Source organism: Manis javanica, chromosome 16, assembly GCF_040802235.1.
Source record: "Manis javanica isolate MJ-LG chromosome 16, MJ_LKY, whole genome shotgun sequence".
Classification (NCBI taxonomy): domain Eukaryota; kingdom Metazoa; phylum Chordata; class Mammalia; order Pholidota; family Manidae; genus Manis; species Manis javanica.
Window position 1 is genome coordinate 66862109 of NC_133171.1, and position 480 is coordinate 66862588.

Sequence of the window (480 nt, forward strand, 5' to 3'; positions counted from 1 at the left end):
CCCTGCTTTCCAGGAGTTACTGTGTAATAAACAATTAGAGAGCAGCCATATCCTACATAAGCTATTCCTTGGTGTGAGCTCTTGGCTGCTTTGATTGCTACAGGGGTTCTGAAGGAAGAGAAATCATCAGTGAGGATCAGGAGCCAGAGATTTCCTAAAGAAGGAAAATTGAAGAGGGGGCTTAAAGGCCTGTAGGTTTTGCCAGAAGAGGAGAGGGAGGGCATTGTAAGCTGCGGAAACAGCATAGCAAAGGTTACTTCTAAATGCTACTGCAGTTAGATCATGTTTAAAGACAACACAGACTTTTCAAACATTACTTGACACCTGTCTGTGCATGTCATTGATCCAAGAAAGTAGAGTTAACATGTTTAAGGACAAAAGGTTTATGTTTTTAATGATACATGTATTTGTTTTGAATGCATATTCCCCAGTATGTTACTTAGGAAAATTTTGCATGCATCTATTTTTACTTGCCTTCTC